The sequence below is a fragment of the Stigmatopora nigra genome, unplaced genomic scaffold, assembly GCF_051989575.1.
Source record: "Stigmatopora nigra isolate UIUO_SnigA unplaced genomic scaffold, RoL_Snig_1.1 HiC_scaffold_65, whole genome shotgun sequence".
NCBI lineage: Eukaryota > Metazoa > Chordata > Actinopteri > Syngnathiformes > Syngnathidae > Stigmatopora > Stigmatopora nigra.
The window spans coordinates 52,358-70,315 of record NW_027551643.1 but is presented as its reverse complement, the minus strand read 5'-3'; the positions used below and the strand labels follow the sequence as shown (position 1 = coordinate 70,315).

The 17,958-nt window shown below is 60.8% G+C and overlaps 1 pseudogene; it reads right to left on the bottom strand.

Moving 5' to 3' along the window:
- The window catches only part of LOC144193093 (titin-like), a 41,963-nt pseudogene that overhangs the window by 6,461 nt on the left and 17,544 nt on the right, over positions 1-17,958 (bottom strand).

Genomic DNA, 17,958 nt, shown 5'->3' with positions numbered 1-17,958 from the left:
ACAGAGAAAAAAGAGGCGGTCAATGCGAGGAGAACAACGCGCCGGGCCAAGAAGCAGTGGCCGGAGACCAACGGGGAAAGGTGTAGACAGAGAGAGAGAGAGAGAGAGAGAAAGAGAGAGAGAGAGAGAGAGAGAGAGAGAGAGAGAGAGAGAGAGAGAGACGGAGAGAGAGAGAGACGGAGAGAGAGAGAAATAGAATGCACTAGTGACTGGTGTGCTTACCTTCGACATCCAGAGAGACGGTAGCGCAAATGGACCCTCCTTGGTTAGTGGCCCTGATCTGGTAGACGGTGGAGTCCTCCTCGTCAGCTTGGGCGACGACCAATTGGTGGTAACCTCCCTTGAATTCCTGGATCTTGGTTCCATCCGAACACATCTCCTTTCCTCGTCGGAACCATTTGATCACGGGTTTGGGTTGTCCCGTGATCTTGCAGACCAGCGTGGCGTTGCTCTTGTACTTCACGCTCATGCTCCTCAGCTCCTCCTTGAAAGCGGGCGCGCGGACGTCGACGGCCGTGGCCGGCACGATGGCGCCACTCTCCTCGCTGTAGTCACTCTGTCCCCCGAGGTTCTCGCACTTGACCCGGAACACGTACTCGGCGCCCTCCGACAAATGCTTGACGGAGAAGACCGTGTGTTTGATCTCGCCCGTGGTCACGGGCGTCCATTCGCCCCATTCCTTCTTGTCCTTCTTTTGCTTCTTCTCCAGGCAATAGCTCTTGATTTTGGAGCCGCCGTCGCTGAGCGGAGGCTTCCAGGAAAGCACGCAGGAGTCCTTGGTGATGGCAGAAACCACCACTGCCAGAGGCGCAGATGGTTTCTCTGTGGAAAAACGACAGCCGTTGGTCAGTCAAACAGGCCACGATTTGTCCTGGCTTTTTTTTTTTTATTTTTTAACTATTTTCCTTTTGCCCGACGCGAACGCACCCAATTGGGTCTTGATGACAATAGGCGAGGCCAGTTCCAGGGGGTTGCTGTTGCCATAGCGATTCTGGGCATAGACCCGGAAGAAATACTGGCAGCTGTTAGTAAGGTTGGGCACCCGGCAAGACGTGCCGTTCACCGAGGAGGACACCAACTCCCACTGGCTTCCTTCCCTGTCTTGGCGCTTCTCCACGATGTAGTTGGTGACAGTGCAACCCCCGTCGTCCTTGGGGACCTTCCAGCCGATGATCACCGAGTTCTTCAGGAGGGCCTCCAGAACGATGGGACCCTGGGGCGCGTCAGGCTTGTCTGCGCGACAAACGCAATCGGCGTGGTCAGCGGCGGCCACTCTGGAATGCAACCAGGGCGACTCTGGAATGTAACGGCGGCCACGTACCGTGGATTTCCACGTTGAAGGCGGCGTCGGCCCGGCCAAAGTGGTTGTGCAGTCGGATCCTGTATTTTCCTCCGTGGACTCTGCGCTGCACGTTCTTGATGACCAGGTGGGTGTAATGCTCGGTGCTCTCGATGCTAATGTCGTCCGAGTCCTCCAGGGTCTTGGCTTCGTGGAGCCATGTAATCTTGGGCATGGGGCGGCCAACGTAGGCGGCGTGGATGCGAAGGGTCGTTCCCAGACCGGCGTAGTAGGTGCTCTTGAGCGGGTGGTCGGCGCTGAAGGCCGCAGCCGCTTCCAAGACCAGCGTTCCCGTGCTTTCCGCTTCTCCGGCATCATTGCTGGCCTTGCAGGTGTACGCTCCCTCGTCCTCCTGTCGGTCGGTTGTGATGGAAAGGGAGTGGTGCGGCCGTCGGAGCTCATCTCGTATTTGCGCGACTCGGCAATCTCCTTGCCCGCGTGGTACCACCGGATCTCGGGCATGGGCCTGCCGATAATCTGGCACTTCATGACGGCGGGCTGGCCCAGTTTTTCGGTGACTTCGTCCATTTCCTTTCTGAGACTGGGTTTGGTTTCACTTGTGCGGGCCATGCGGACGGGGGGGCAGAAACCAAATGTTAACTGTCAGCTCGTTGTCGTGACGCCTACTCACGGCGCCGTCTCCGCCGCGGGGGTTATTATACGCACCGCTCAGTTTGGTCTTGACGCAAGCGGCGCTTCGTCGTGGTCTGCTCATTCCCGTCTCGTTCTCGGCATACACTCTGAACTCGTATTCGGTGGCTTCGGACAGACCGCGCATGGTGAACTCCTGTTCTTTCAGCCTCTGCTTGTTGCATTTCTGCCAGCTACTTTCGGTGGACTTCCTACATTCCAGCCAGTATCCCAGGACCTCCTTCCCACCATCACATTCTGGAGCTTGCCAGTGAATGCTTATGGTGTTGTTGGTCACTTGCGTCGTATCAATTTCGCCCGGCTGGCTCGGCTTATCTGCAAAAAAACAAACAAAAACAAAAAAACATTTTGTAATACACTCTAGTGGACGTGCTCTAGGCTTAGTCCGCCACTTGGCACGTGGGAGCGGTACTCACCGAAGGGATCCTTGCACACGACGGAATCGGAGGCGGGTCCGGCCTCGCTCTCGCCGATATCGTTGAGGGCGACCACGCGGAAATGATAGTCCACGTCCTCTGTGAGTCCGGACAGCGTGAACATGGTGGAGAGAATCCTGGCGGAGTGACGGCGCCATTGCTCGGAGGCCACCTCCTTGTACTCCAAGTAGTAACCCGTGACGCGAGAACCCCCGTCGTCCTTTGGTCGGGACCAGGCCAGTGCCACCGAGTTCTTGGTGAAATCCATGATCTCGGGCGGAGCGCCGGAGGATTCCGGCGGGCCTGTTTGGCAGAGCAGACGTCAACGACTCACGGGACTCACGGGGGGCCGGTGATTCACTTCTACTCTATACTTACAGAGCGGAGTCCGGGGAACCAGCGGCTGCGCCGACTTCAGAGAGGGACCGATGCCGTAAGTGTTCTCGGCGGTAACCTTGAAGTGGTATTCTGTCCCCTCCTTCAGGCCTTTGACCACTAGCTGAGTATCGGTCACCCTGCCGTCCACGGTGTACCAGGCGTTCCTGCACACCTCCCTCCGTTCCATGATGTAGCCCAGTATCTCGGCGCCGCCGTTGTCGCCGGGCACCCCCCAGGACAATTTCACCGAGTTTGCCTGGATTTCCTCGTAGGTCAACGGTCCTTCGGCGGCGCCGGGGCGGCCGATGACGTTGACCTTAATTTGGGCCTTCTTCTTGCCCACTTTGTTCTGAAGGAGGAGCTCGTAAACACCCGAGTCGGTCCTCTCTGCCCCTTTGATCACCAGTTCGCTGGTGTCCTCGGTGTGCGCCACCATGGCCCTGTTGGACACGATCGCACCGTCCTTGGACCACGAGCAATTCGGGGGAGGTTTTCCCTTGACGGGGAGGGAGAGCCGGACCACGCCGCCGTGGCGAACCACGTACACATCCTTGTATTTCAGCTCCAGTTCATAATCGGGAGGTTCTGTGGGAGCAAAACAAGGCGTGAGACTTTTGGCCCAGCTGGCCGAAGACCAGGCGTTTGGACGGTGCCCGGCGCGCCGGCTCACCCGACATCTCGGTGACCGAGACGGTCCCGGGTACTTCGGCGGCCTCGCCGCAATCGCCGGCGTTGCAGGCCAGCACTCGGAATTTGAACTGGTCTCCTTGCGGCATGTTGGACAAAGTGTACTCGCAAATCAGAGACGGAGTGGTGTTGCATTTGAGCCAAGCCACGGTGCCCGCCTTCTGCATCTCGATCAGGTAGCCGTCCACTTTTGCGTCTCCCTCGTCATCGGGGGGACTCCAGGCCAACGATACGGACGACTTGGTGGTTTCTGTAATCCGAGGGTTCTGCGGACAACCGGGTGGATCTGACCGAGAAAACAACAAAAAAAACCTCACATTTTTGGAGTGCAAAATCCTTCTTTTTTTTTTTTACCGACTCCCACCAGATTCTTTCAATGAGACGGGGGGGATTTGGGCGGTCTCTCACCAATGGGATCCGCTGCCACCGCCGGTTTGGAAGGCAAACTCGGTTTGCTTATTCTGCGGGCGTTGACGGCCAGAATTCTGTGCTCGTACTCCAGACCTTCAGTTAACTCTGTCGAGCGGTATCTGGTCATGGTGATGGGATTCCTGTTGGCTCGCACCCATCTGTCAGACCTGACTTCTTTGCGCTCAATGATGTAACCGGAAACCTCCAGTCCTCCGTCCTCTTCCGGCGGGTTCCACGCCACGGTCATTCCGTCGCGTGAAACGTCAAAGACGGTGGGTCGTCCGGGAGATCCGGAAACATCTGTTGAAGATGGACAGCGGGTTGGCTTCTGTCCACGCCTAGCTTGGAGGGCAGCGGGTTAAGGGGGTTACGCACGACGCACGTGGTACCATAACGACGCACGTGGTACCATAAGGACGCATTTTTCTCTCCACAGCCCTGCTGTCTACCGGTCGGTGTCAGGCGAGTGCGGGTGAACGGGCTAACGCCAGCCCGCCCCCTCCCAAAAGGGGTGGCGGCCTTCACGGCCATAGAGGAGGAGCACTTACTTGTCAAGCTCTTGCAGGTGACGATGTCAGACTGCGAGAATTCCCCCACGCCGTAGCGATTGAAGGCGGCCGCGCGGAAGACGTACTCGTCTCCCTCGATCAGGTTGTGAAATTTGAAGGTGGGTCGGCTGACCGACCCACAAATGGGGACCCAGCCCGGTCGGTGGGCGTCTCGCTGCTCCACCACGTAGCCGCTGACGGGAGCCCCGCCGTCCCTGAGAGGGGGATCCCAGCTACAGGTGACGGAGGTGGCGTCAATCTCGTCCAATCGGATGGCTCCTTGGGGTTGGTCGGGTTTGGCTGAGAAGGGAGGATATTCCGTCAGTTCCAAGCCACCCGCTCGTCCCAAAGCCGGCGCCACGTCCGGCTCGGGTTACGACAAATGAAAGCTTTCCTTACAGAGGACGACAACTCGGACGACCTCGGTGGTGACCCCGACGGCGTTCTTCAGCTCCAGGGCGTAGTCGCCGGTGTCGTCGATGGTTGCGTCCGAGACGGTGAGTTTGGAAAACTTGCCGCCGCTCTGGATCTTGACACGCTCGGTGATTTTGATCCTGTCCTCACCGAGGAACCAGAGGCAGGACGGGGGAGGCCTGCCGACGATGGGCAAGTGGAGCTCCAGCGTCTTGCCGGCCAGCACGTGAATGCTCTTCTGGGGGAGGCTGCTGAAATCCATTGCGGGCATGACTGGCAGAGACAAATCAAAGGATTACAAAAAAAAGGCCAAGGACTGCAGAGAGCCAGTAAACATTTGGGGTTCACCCCAGCGCTCACCTCTTTGCTCTTGCACGGTCACGGGCGCCACCAGCTCCTTGGCCTGGCTGGCACCTCGGCTGTTGACGGCTTTGATTCGGAAGGAGTACTGCTCCTTCTCGTTCAGCTTCTCCACCGTGTGCTCAAAGTCGGTCATCTTCAGCGAGGCCACCTTCATCCATTTGTCGCCGCCAAACTGGCAGGCCTCCAAGACGTAGGCGGTCACTCTGCTGCCCCCGTCGTGCTCGGGCTTCTCCCAGGCCAAGGAAACGCTGCTCTTGGTGACGTCCGTCACCTCCAGTTTTGCCGGCGGGTGAGGGACCTCGCAAACCAGGACCACGTCCGGGGTCTCGCGAGGCTCGCCCACGCCGTATATGTTTTCCGGGAGGACTCGGAAGTAGTACAGCGTGCCCTCCAGCAGGCCTTGGATTTTGAAGCAGGTCTTGCTGCACTTGGAGGTCACCGTCTTGTAGGCCCTCATGGATGCCTCGCGCCTCTCGATGATGTAGTTGTTGACGGGCGCCCCGCCGTCCACGGTGGGCGCTTCCCAGGTGATGGTGGCGGCTTCTCTGGTCAATTCCTTGACCTGGATGGCTCCCGTCGGTCCCGGCGTGTCTGGAAGGATTCAGAGTTTGTCGTCGGCCGAGGAGTGCCGAGACGGCCACGACGGCATTCGGACGAGGGACGGCGATGGCTCACCGTAGACTTTGACCACCACAAAGACTTCCCGCTTCCCGGCAGAGTTCTCGGCGACTAGCGTGTATTTGCCCGCGTCGTAGCGGTGGACCTTGTCGACGATGAGCGTGGTGGACTTGCGCGTGACCTCCACGAAGCCCCGGTTGTTCAGATCGATGCCCGGCTTGGTCCAGGCCACGGTCGGCGCGGGACGCCCGCTAACGTTAACAGAGAGGCGGAGGGAGCCGCCGGCACGCAGGCAGACGGTCTTTTTCAAGTCGCCGGGCAGGTCAAAGTCGGCCGTTTCTGTTGGGCGGAGGTCAAATGAGGTCAGTTGAGCCAGCTACTCGACTACTTGGCGTCACGACAAATGGAAGTGGAACGCCGGTATCTAACGGCGTCCCACTTCCGGTTGTTCCTAGGCCTTTCTTCCTTGGCCCGAACGGGCGACGTACCGATCCTCTCGGTCGGCTCGGTCTCGGCGCTGTGCTCGCTGAAGTCTCCGGTGCCGTTGATGTTGACGCCGGCCGCTCTGAAGCGATACTTCTTCCCCGAGCAAAGTCCGGTCACCGTGTGCTCGGAGGTGCGCAGCGTTTTCTGGTGGGCCCTGGTCCACTCCTCCGTTCCGGACTCCTGCATCTCCAGCAGGTAGCCCAAGACGTCGGCCCCTCCGTCTTCGGCGGGACGAGACCAGGCCAAGGCGATGCTGTCGCCGTGCGTGTCGGTGATACGAGGCGCCGAAGGCGGGGAGGGGGTGCCTTTAAACCGGAAAAGAGCAGCGGTGGTAAAGAGATGGAAACGCCGGGATGACCAAAAGGATGGCGGCGTCGGACCTAAGGGGGTCCCAGACGACTCCCCGGTGGGGTACTCACACGTCGGTACTCTGCACACGACGTAGAGAGGGTTGGCTCTCTCCGGCCTTGTTGATGCCCGTCACTCTGAACTGGTAGACGCTCCCTTCCGTCAGACCGGAGACTTTCAGCGAGGTGTCCAAGTGTGCTCCGCTCCTGTTCACCTTCACCCAGCGGGCGCTCTTCTTCTCCCGTCTCTCCAGCAGGTAGTGGGTCAACGGGCTGCCGCCGTCGCTAACGGGCTTCAGCCACTCCACGCTGGCAAAGTCCTTTCCGGACGCCAGGATCTCTGGGGCGCCGGGTGGACTCGGCACGGCTGGAGAAAAAAAGAGAGCTTTGTTCGAGGCCCGGGTGGGAAAGAGGGCTCCGCTGGGAAGGCGAGTGTCGCTCGCTCGCCCCCGGAGCGTATGACGGAGCTGGGACGGACGGGGGAACTCACTGAAGGTGTTTCTGGCCAGCACGGGCTCCGAGACAAGCGGGACTCCGGCGCCGTACTTGTTGATCCCACGCACTCTGAACAAGTATTCGGTGTTCTTGAACAGGCCTCTGATGGCGCAGGTCAGCTCCTTGCACTCGGCGTTCATGAAGACCCAGGTCAGTCTGTTGGTGTCTCTCCTCTCCACCAGGTAGTGAGAGACCTCGTCGCCCCCGTCTTCCAGGGGAGGCTTCCAGCTCAGGGTGCACGACTCCTCGGTCAGCCCGCCAATCTGGATGCCGCCTTGGCATACCCCCGGAGTGTCTGCAAAGAAGGGACGCGGCGGCGCCGCCGGTCACCTGGCGGCCCCGGCGGGAATTGGACGAGGAGTGGCGAGGGGGGCCCCCGCTCACATAGCACCTTGACGTTGACCTCGGCAGTCTTGGTCCCGCTGGCATTCCTCACGGTGAGAATATACTTGCCGCTGTCGTCCCTGTCGCAGAACTTGACCACGGCCGTGGCCCGCTGGGGCGTGTAATGCAAGTGGTACTTCTCGCACAGGTCCAGCTCCCTGTTGCCCTTGGACCAGGAAGCCTTGGGCCCGGGTCTGCCGCCCACCGCGGCGTCCAGGACCAGATCGGATCCCGCTCTGACCAGAACCACTTCAGAGAGGAGTTCACTTCAGCTGAGCCTTCGGGGGTTCTGTCGGGATAATCGGGGCCGAACCGTCGACGCGGGTTAGATAGAGTGTACCCGGCGATGGGCGACTCTGCTGGAAAGGATGGCTCACCAAAGTCGGTCATGCACTGCACCGAGCCCGTGGACTGGGACGGGCTGCTGAAGACCTGGTTGGAGTTCTTGGCGATGACTCTGAACACGTACGCTTCTCCCTCTCCCAGAGCGGTCACGGTGTAGAAGGTGTCGGTCACATTTGTGTAGTTACACTTGAGCCAGCGGCCCTCGCCCGTGGGGGTGTACGGCTTCCGTTCGATAACGTAGCCCACGATGGGACTGCCGCCGTCATTGAGTGGAGCCGGCCATTTGAGCGACACCGTGGTCCTGGTGACTTTTGTCACCTCCGGCTTACTCGGGGGATCTGGGAAGAGAGCAGTTTGGCCGGCGTTAGCCGGTGGGGCCGGCGTCAGCCGGCGGGCCCGGCGGAGCCCCGCTCCGGTAAGGTCACGTGCCGGCGGCGATACTCACCGACGGGATTTTGGGTGACCGCTCCTTTGGAGGCTTCGCTGGCTTTACTCAGACTAGCGCCGTTCATGGCGGAGACTCGGAACTGGTACTCCAGACCGTCTACCAGTTCCTCCGCCCGGTAGAAGTACTCAAAGCATGGGATCTTGTTCTGCCTCACCCAGAGAATATTGTTTCTCTCTTTCTTCTCAATCCAGTAGCTGGTGACTCTGCTGCCGCCGTCGTGATAGGGCTCCTCCCACTTCAAGGTCACGGCGTTGGCGGAAACATTGGACACGGTCGGCCTGGTCGGGGGCCCGGGCGGCGCTGCAAAGAGTCCAGACGGCACGTTACCACCGGGCGGGGCTTCTGCCGCGGAAGAATGATCGCTCGGCTGGGCTATACTCACCGAACGGGTGCTCGGCCACGATGGTCTCGAACTCGGCGGGCTTGCTGACGCCAAATCTGTTCTCGGCAGAGACTCTGAAGGTGTACTGCATGTACTTGGTGAGATGGGCGATGTCCAGAGACGTCCGCTTCACGCTGGAGTTGATCAGCTGCCAGGCGGTGGAACCCGATTCTCGCTTCTCCACTATGTAGTTGGTGACGTCCGTACCGCCGTCATCTTCCGGCGCCTCCCAGCTGACCACGCAGGATTCCGAAGTGATGGCCGAGACGGCGACGGGGCCCGACGGCGCGGCGGGTTTGCCCATGACGTTCACGTCGATGGTGAAGGTCTGGCTTCCGGCCACGTTCTCCAGGGTCAGGTGATATTTGCCACCGTCGCCCCTCATGGCCTCCTTGACGGATATGCTGGCCCAGTCTTTGGTCACCCCGATGGAGACTCGGTCCATGTTCTTCAGCCTCATCTCCTCCAGCCGCCAGGCCGCCTTGGGAGCGGATCTGCCGGAAATGGGCACTCGGATGGTGAAGGTGCTGCCGGATCTGCAGGTGATCAGCTGGTTGGTGATCTCGCTGAGGTCGACCGCCGGCGGGACGTGAGGCTCCTTGACCGTCACCGGGGCCGGCGTCTCCCTGGGTCCGCTCAGGCCCGACTGGTTCTTTGCCCTCACGCGGACGTGATACTCGTCGCCCTTGTTGAGCTTGTCCATGACGTAGGAGAGGTTCTTGGTGTTGCCGACCGGGACCCACTTGTCCGTCCCCCGGGGCCGGGCCTCCACCACGTAGAACTGGATGCGGCTTCCGCCGTCGTGCTCCGGCTTGGGCCAGCTCAGCGACAACGAGCTGTCTGTGGTGTCCACCACGTCCAACCTCTTTGGTGGCGCCAGCTCAGCGACAACGAGCTGTCTGTGGTGTCCACCACGTCCAACCTCTTTGGTGGCGCCAGCTCAGCGACAACGAGCTGTCTGTGGTGTCCACCACGTCCAACCTCTTTGGTGGCGCCGGCTCGGCCGTGGCCACCACGGGATCGGTGATCTCCAGCGCCTCGCCCACGCCGTGCTGGTTCTCCGCCGAGACCCGGAAGAAGTAGGGCACGCCCTCCAGGAGGTCCTGGATCTTCAGGACATTCTGGGCGCACTTGCCCCCCGACTGCTGCCAAGTGCGGCGGGTGGCCTCCCGTCTCTCCACGATATAGTGGTGGACGCGGGCGCCGCCGTCGTTGAGCGGAGGCTCCCAAGCCAGGGTGACCGAACCCCTGGAGACCTCTCGGAAGGCTAGAGCCCGAGGAGGGCCGGGGGTGTCCAGGACTTTGACGGTGAAAGTCATGGCCTGGCCGCCGCTGCTGTTCTCCAGGTTGACGGTGTATTTGCCCGAATCATTTCTGGTGCACTTTTCCAGATGGAGAGTACTGCTTCCCTCGCCACTGGTGACCTCCGCCGCGACGCCCAGTTCCCCTTCCTCTTTCTGCCAAGTGGCGAGGGGGACGGGCTTGCCCCTGAAGTGGAGGCTTAGCTTGACGGCGCCGCCGGCCTTGACAATATGCGTCTGCTTGAAGCTGGCGTCAATATCCACCTGGGGCGGCGCCAGTCTCTCGACGGCCCGGGGTGGTTCCGGGGTGACGGCGTCCTCGCCCCTCCCCACTTGATTCACGGCCGCCACGCGGAACTTGTAGTCCACCCCGCCACGTAGCCCGGTGGCCGTATACTTGGTGTCCGGGACAAGCTCGGGGTTGGCTCTGGTCCAGTCGGCTTCCGGGCCCTCCTGCACGTCAATGGCGTAGCCCAGGATGTCGGAGCCGCCGTCGTCGGCGGGTCTGCTCCATTCCAGACTGATGGAGGAGTGGGTGGAGTCCGACACGCAGACCACGGACGGAGCGCACGGGATGTCTTTGGGCTTCACGGCTTTGATGGGCAGGGAGACGTTGCTGGGCCCTCCCACGCCGGCGTCGTTGACCGCCGTGACCCGGAACTCGTACTCGGTATTCTCGGCCAGGTGAAGCACCGTGTGGGCACATTCCGTGATGGGTTTCCTAGAGAGCACCTTGTAGAAGCGGACGGTCTTCTTCTCTCGTTTTTCCACAATGTAGTGGCGGATGAGGCTTCCTCCGTGGGACGTGGGAGGAGTCCAGGCCAAAGCGATGCTTTCTCCCGTCACCCCGGTGGCGTCGGGAGTGCCCGGAGAATCGGGGGTGGCTGAGGAGGGATAGCCAACGAAGGGAGACAAGTCAAGACTTTGTGGTGAAGGTCTGAAATCTCATTAGACATGTACGGTGACGACAAAAGCATCGGACTGGACGCCGCTCGCTCCATTCAATTCAACGCAACTCAATTCAAATGTCCGTGTCGGTGGGGCGACGCGACTTACTGTATTGCAGCTGTGCGACCACGGGGCAGGATTCCAAAGGTCTGCCCAGCCCAAACTTGTTGACGGCGGACACTCTGAACTGGTACTCGTTGATCTTCATGAGTTTGGTGGCGGTGAAGCTGCACTCGCGACAGCTGTCGGACACCAGCGCCCAGGAGATCTTGGAGGTTTCGCGCTTCTCGATCACGTAATGGGAAATTTCCGAGCAGCCGTCGTTCTCCGGCGGATTCCACGACAGACGGCACCTGCCCTCGGAGATGTCGCTGAAGGCGACGGGTCCCACCGGTTCTCCTGGCGTGTCTGCGTCGCACAATCCGGTTCGGGGTTAGTGGGGCGAAAAGAGGGCGGGGAGAAGGAGAGCGTCCCCGAGCCCGCTCCCTCGTACCTTGCACTTTAATGAGGAGATCCTCCTTTTTGCTGCCGGAGCCGTTGGTGGCCTCCACGGTGTAGAGGCCGCGGTGAGTGCGGTCGGCGTCTCTGATGAAAAGAGTGCTGTGCCCGGCCACGGTGATGATGTCCATCATCTTCTTGGTGATTTCCACGCCGTCTCGGTACCAGACCACCTTGGGAACGGGCCGTCCGCCGATGGCCACCTTCACCCTGATGTTGTCGCCCGCCGTCACCGTCAAACCCTCAAAATATTCTGGGCCAAACTCGATGTGAGGCGCAGCTGGTCGGGGGGGGGGGGGGGGGGGGGGAAATGAGGCCGTGACGGTTTGATCATTATCAGTCTTTTAGCCGGCTTCTGCGTGCCACTTACCGTTCTCGCTTCGGACCACGATCAAACCGGACGAGTTGGACGGGGGGCTGACCACCCCCATGGCGTTTCTGGCCACGACCCTGAACTCATAGCGCTCGTTGAGCGTCAGGCCGGTCACCGTGTGCTGGCAGTCGTGGACGTCGCTCAAGTTGGCCTTGAACCAGCGACCCTCGCCCTGGCGTTTCTCCACGGTGTAGGCGGTGACCTTGCTCCCCCCGTCACGTTTGGGCGCCTCCCACTTGAGGGTGATGGAGTTAGCCGTCACGTCAGTGTAGTCCGGCTGGCCGGGAGGATCTGACAAACACAGCGCGGGCCTCGAATCATTATTTATTTATTTTTTCCGGGGGCTGACAAAAGGCATTTTTTCCGGAGTAACGACGCGCCACTGGACGGGCGCGCGGCCGCGGTCCAAACTCACCGACGGGACTGACGGCCATGACGGGCTCGCTGGCGTCGCCGGCCCGGCCGCAGCCGGCCCGGCCGCAGCCGGCGTCGTTCTGCGCGCAGACCCGGAAGGAGTACTCCAGGCCTTCGATTAAATCCGGGACCCTGTAGTCGTTGTCCTTGATGGGCGCCGCGTTGACCTTCTGTCACAGGATGCTGTTCTTTTCCCTCTTCTCCAGGTGGAAGCCCTGGACGGGCGTGCCGCCGTCGTAGCTGGGCCTCTCCCAGCGGACGGTCATGCCGTCGTTGGTGATGTTGTAGGCCAGGGGCTTGCCGGGCGGGCCCGGGGGCCTGAACTGGTGCTTGGCCAGGACCAGCTGAGAGAGCAAGGCTTCGCTGGCGCCGTATCGGTTTTCCGCGCACACTCGGAACTGATACTGGAGCCCCTTGATCAGGTTGGGCACTCTGAATTGCGTGTCCCGCACGGCCGAGCAGGCCATCTTCCAGTCGGGGCGAGAGGCGTCCCGCTTCTCCACCGTGTAGCAAGCGATGTCTCCGCCGCCGTCGTCGTTGGGCTGGTCCCAGGAGATCAGCACGCTCTCCGCCCTGACCTCGTCCAGGCGGAGGGGCCCGAGGGGCTTGGACGGGGGACCCAGGGTCAGGACGTGGACGTGGAAGGACTTTCTGCTGATCACGTTGTCCAGCGTCAGGGTGTACTTGCCCTCGTTCTCTTTCTTCACCCGCTTTATGGTGAGGGTGGCTTTGTCGTCGGTCTTCTTGAAGCGGACCCGCTCGCTCTCCTTCAGGGGAAGGTTGTCCTTCAGCCACGACAGCGAGGGCTTTGGTTTGCCCCGGTACGGCAGCTCCAGGTGGACGTTGTGTCCCAGGCGGACGCAGATCCTCCCGTCCGGGTACTCGGCCAGGCTGGCCTCGGGGGTGATGACGTAGTCCGCCACCTTGACGGGCCCCGTCTTCACATAGTCGCCCTGACCCTTCTCGTTTCGAGCGGCCACTCTGAAGAACACCTCCGAGTGCTCCTTGAGTTTGGGGACCTCAAAGTGGCAGTGGCGACTGGTCCCTCCCAGCGACCAGTCCTCGCCGGCGGCGGCTTTCCTCTCCACCACGTAGTCGGAGATGATGCTGCCGCCGTCGTGGTCGGGCTTCAGCCACTGCAGGGTGACCGAGGTCTTGGAGGAGTCCCTCACGGAGACTTGTCTGACGGGGCCGGGGCATTCCGTGGCCTTCACCGGCTCCGGAGTCTCGCAGGCTTCGCCCACGCCGTTCTCGTTCTCGGCCAGGACGCGGAAGAAGTAGGACGTCTTCTCCGAGAGGTCCTCCACGCCGCAGCTGGTCTCCGTGCATTTGCCGTTCACCGCCGAGTAGTATCTCTTGGAGGAGTCCCTCTTTTCTACGATGTAGTTGGTGATTTCGGCGCCCCCGTCCAGCGAGGGGCTCTCCCAGCACAGGGTGACTCTTCCGCGGGTCACGTCTTTCAGCCTCAGGTTCCTGCACTGAGGTGTCCTGGACCTTCACCCACAAGCTCAGGGTCTTGGGCTCCCCCACGCCGTTCTGGATCTTGACGCTATATTTGCCGGTGTCCAGCTTGGTGACCCGCCGCAAAACCAGGACGGTGGCCGTGTCCGAGTGGTGGAATTCGTAGGAGGGGTCGTCGTCGATGCGCGAGTCTCCTTTGCTCCAGGAAGCGGAGGGCGAAGGTCGTCCCTTCAGCGGAACCGAGAGCTCCACGTCCTTGCCGGCCTTCACGATGTAGTGGGTCCTCGTGGCCACGTCGGAGTCGATCTGAGCTTCCTCTGTGGAAGGAAGACAGCCGGTCAATTTGCCACGTCCGGTTTTCCCTTCCAGAAGAAAGGGTGAAGCGTGGAGTCACACCTACCCAGGATATCTTTAGCCTGGACGGGCTCGCTCATCTGCAGGGCTTCCCCGCGGCCCGCGCAGTTGGCGGCAGAAACTCGGAAGAAGTAGTTGACGTCCGGCTTCAAGTCGTGGACGGTGTACTCGGTGGTCTTGACCTCTCCTTTGGACGTGAGCGTGGCCCAGTCCTCCTCTCCTTCCACCAGCTTCTCCACCACGTAGCCGGTCACTTGGCTGCCCCCGTCCCATTCGGGCTGGGACCAGGCCAAAGTGATGGAGGTCTTGGTGGAATCCAGCACCTTCAGCTTGCGAGGCTCGTCGGGGCATTCTGGAAAAACCGAGAGAAGTCGTCGGCGAGGGCGCCCGAGTCGGTGGCGCCTTCCCCAAAGCGGTGACCCGGACGACTCATCGATGGGATCGGCGGCCTCGTAAAAGTCGGATTCTTCCGAGAAGGGGCCTTCTCCGGCCCTGTTGATGGCGCAGACGCGGTACTGGTACCGGTTCCCTTGGGTGAGGTGGTAGACGGTCTTTTTGTTGTCGGGAATGGGCTCCTTGTAAACGCGGAACCAGCGCAGACTTTTCTTGTCACGCCGCTCCAGGTAGTAGCCGGTCACCGCGCTACCGCCGTCTACGCCCGGACTTTCCCACTCCACCACCATGGTGGTCTTGGTAATGAGGCTGACTTCGGGAGTGTGCGGCTGCCCCGGGGTGACTGGCGGAGGGAGACGGGCAGAAACCAGAGGTGAGAAGGTTGCCCGAAGGCACCCGACGGGCGGAAAGGCTCCGGGCGGAAAGGCCGGGGTGCTCCCCGGGCTTACCGAAAGCATTCTTTGCCACCACGGGCTCCGACTCCAGCGGGGCTCCCACGTCGTACTTGTTGACGGCCATGACGCGGAAGACGTATTCGTTTCCCCGCACCAGTTTGCCCACCGAGATGTACGTCTGCCGGTGATCCTCCGAGACGGTCGCCCAGACCACTCTGCTGGTTTCGCGCCTCTCCACGATGTAGTGCGTCACCTGGGAGCCTCCCAGGTCGGCCTCGCACACGGGCTCCCAGCGGAAGGCGATCCGGTCTGCCGTGACGAGGTTGAAGCTGATGCTTCCGCTCGGCGGTCCGGGTTTGTCTGAGAAAGAGTCAAGTGGGCTTGGCCTTAAAAACCAAAACAACTATTCAGAGGCGACCGCAAAAGAAGAAAAATAATGCACCTACCCAGGATCTCCATGGCGATGGTGGCGCTAGCTGAGCCCAGTGTGTTCTTGATTTTGATCTCATAAGAGCCGGTGTGTTGGCGCGTGGCGTCCTTGATCAAAATGGCCGAGGAGTCCGTTGTGCTCTCCACGCACAAGGACGAAGAGGCCACCAGCTCCCTTCCGTTCTTCAGCCACTCGATACCGGGCAGTGGCACGGCGAGGATTCCCACTCGGATCTTAACCGAGGTTCCGGCTCTGTAGCGAACCACGTCCAGGTACTCGGGAGGCAGGTCGATGGCCGGAGCGCCTGCGCGACAGAGCGGGCGGATGACGGCCCCGCCCGGTGACGAAACCCACGAGAGCCGTAGAGGGACGGAAGGAGCACTCACCGCAGGCGTCCACGCAAGTGACCGGGCCGGCGATCAGAGAAGGGTTGCTGACGGAGCCCACGGCGTTTTTGGCGTACACCCTGAACTCGTAGGTCTCGTCCTGAGTCAGTCCGGACGCCGTGAAGCCCATCTCCGGGATGTTGGTGAAGTTGGCCTTCACCCACCTTCCGCTAGCCGCATCCCTCCTCTCCACGCTGTAGCCGCTGATCTGACTGCCGCCGTCGTACGGCGGCCTCTGCCAGGTCAGGCGCACCGAGTTCTTGGTGACTTCGCTGACGCGGACATTTGCGGGGGGCTCTGTGGCGGACACAACGGCGCGTCGCCATTAGGTTAGGCCGGTTAGCTGGCCGAGCGGACGTCGCGCCACCGACGCGCTGGCCCCGCCCCCGGTCGTGTTTGTGCGGGGGGGTTCCGACCTCGGCCCGCGGGCCACAGGCGGCCCCTTACAGTTAACATTCATTGAGGAATAACAAGGGCATTCAGAACAGAAGAAATCCAAGGAGAAGAAAAAAAGTCAAGCGGGGACCAGTAATGCATCACAAAAAGCTAAAAGTCAAAGAATGAACTCATTTTTAGAATGGCTGCTTATTGATAATGTGTTTAATATTAAAAAGCAGGTAAAATGATTATCTTTGTGAACTGAAAGGAATTAGTCAAGAGCCAGTACAAAGATAATCATTATACTTGCTTTTCAATTAGGGTTAGGACGTGGCACCACGTCGCCTCGCCGCCACTTGGCCGGCGAATAGGTGACAGAGAAGGGCTACTCACCGCACGCGTCGATAGCCAGAACCTCTTCCGAGGTCTTGCTCATTTTGCCCACCCCGGCGTGACCTTGAACTCGTAGATGAGACCCGGGCAGATGTTGCTGACCCGCATCTGGTTCCCCGCTATGGCGCTTTTGTTGATCTTCTGCCAGAGGATGCTGCTCCTTTCCTTCATGTGAAGGTGGTAGCCCGTCACGGCGTTGCCGCCGTCGTTGACCGGTTCGTTCCAGCAGACGGTCAGGTTGTCTCGACAGACAAAACTAACCCAGGGGGTGGACGGAGGCCCCGGAGCCACTGGAATTCAAAGCGCAGAGCCACAAGTCAGTTGGCGGTGGCTTTGGGAAGGGTGCGTGAGGGGGGGTCGGAGAAAACAAAATCCGCCCGGCGACTCACCGAAAGGAAGCCGGATCGTCACCGGCTTGCTGTCGAGGTGCTCGCTGAGACCGTAACGGTTCTGGGCCCTGACTCGGAACTGATACTCCTCTCCCCTGGTCAGCTTGGTGGCTCTGATCTGGCTCCGCGCCACGTTGGCCGACACCTCTGTCCAGGTGGGGGTGCTGGTTTCCCGTTTCAGGAGCACGTAGTTGGTGACGGGACTTCCGCCGTCGTACTCCGGAGGAGTCCATTTCAGGTGCGCCGTAGTCTCTCCCACCTCCAGGATCTCCACGGGCCCCAGGGGTGGTCCGGGCCTATCCAGCACCACCACGTTCACCGAGATCTGGCTGGCGCCGCCCGCATTGCTGGCACTCAGTTGGTACTTCCCGGCATCGCCGGCGACGCTTTGCTCCAGGCTGACGCTCAGGCTGTCGAGGGTGACCCGGGCGGAGAGTCTCTTGGATCCCTTGACCGGCACGTTGTTCTTGGACACGCTGACTTTTGGCATCGGCTTGCCGCTCAGCGGGATGTCAAAGGTCAGGTCGGATCCGGCTCTCACGTAGACGGTATTTTTGGGGTAGTTCTTCAGGTCGAACTCTGGAGCCTCTGTCAAAATTCAAGCAAAAGTCGGCTCAGCGGGGCCGGGTAGAACAAGCCCCGTAGCGGGGTCAAAGAGAAGACTCTGGCGGTGACATTTGATCGGACGGATGAACTCGGCCGCGGAGACGGCGGGCCGGGGAATTACCCAGAATTTCTTTGACGAGGACGGGTGCAATCATCTCTTTGGCCTCGCTCAGACCGGCGTGGTTCTCGGCTCGCACTCTGAAGAAGTACTCGGCGCCTTCCCGCAGGCTTTTGACGGAGTGGCTGGTGGTCTTCACCGTGGCGCACTTGACCCATTTGGTCTGGCCCTTCTCCAGGGCGTCCAGCAGGTAGGCCTTGACTCGGCTGCCTCCGTCGTACTCTGGCCGCGTCCAGGCGATGGTCACGCTGTCCCTGGTGACGTCGGCCACTCCCAATTTGGCGGGCGGACTGGGCACCTCTGCAAAGACAATTGAGGAGTGAGTGGGCCGGATTTGGCCGGATTTGGCCGGATTTGGCCGGATTTGGCCGGATTTGGCCGGATTTGGCCGGATTTGGCCGGATTGGGG